Consider the following 697-nt stretch of genomic DNA (forward strand, 5'->3'; position numbering starts at 1 on the left):
GATGACAGTTCGCGATCGTTGCTACAAATAACGATATACCGACGAATGTATACAGCCGATGTGGCTATATGGAAAAAAATAAATATGTCAAATAAATTTGACAGGTTGCACAATAAGGATCTATAAGTTTTATCAATCCAATAATATTGTGTTATCGGTTCGTTAAGGCCCGATTTTGGTTCGATAAATTTATTAAAGAGTCCTATTGAACCATTATACACTGCATAATAGTAAAAAAACTACTTAGCGCAATTACGGTACAAAAATCGATCAATAGCTGATATTACGGCGTTGGAGTAGGTACGTGTTTTTTTTTAGATTTGCTTATAGTTAGACGAAAAAATTGACATATTCCACGCTATACGTACCACGGAACAAAAATCGACCGAAATTCGTTAAAGATGAGTGTTAACATTATTTTTATTTCCATAGTAATTGCTGCTTTAATAAAATACAACCGTATACTGAAATGTTGTGTTCGTGCACGAAGGAAAACAAATTGGAATCGTTCACAATTGGTATCCGATCGTACAGTGTACCGACTTCGATCACGAAGTACGCTAAATGTACAACACATTGTTTGTAATACTGATATGCCTAGAAAAAATGTATAAGCGGTGTATAGTGTATTCACAAGCAGTGTCACCTTATATTCTCTACATCGTAATCCCAGGTCAAGTCCCGCTAACCTGTGATA

General features: G+C 35.0%; 1 protein-coding gene across 1 annotated transcript in view; it reads left to right on the forward strand.

Annotated features, from left to right (window-relative positions):
• The window catches only part of LOC100568937, a 72126-nt gene that overhangs the window by 45152 nt on the left and 26277 nt on the right, over positions 1–697 (forward strand). The window lies entirely within an intron of this gene.

The sequence above is a fragment of the Acyrthosiphon pisum genome, chromosome A1 (assembly GCF_005508785.2).
Source record: "Acyrthosiphon pisum isolate AL4f chromosome A1, pea_aphid_22Mar2018_4r6ur, whole genome shotgun sequence".
NCBI classification, from domain to species: Eukaryota; Metazoa; Arthropoda; class Insecta; order Hemiptera; family Aphididae; genus Acyrthosiphon; species Acyrthosiphon pisum.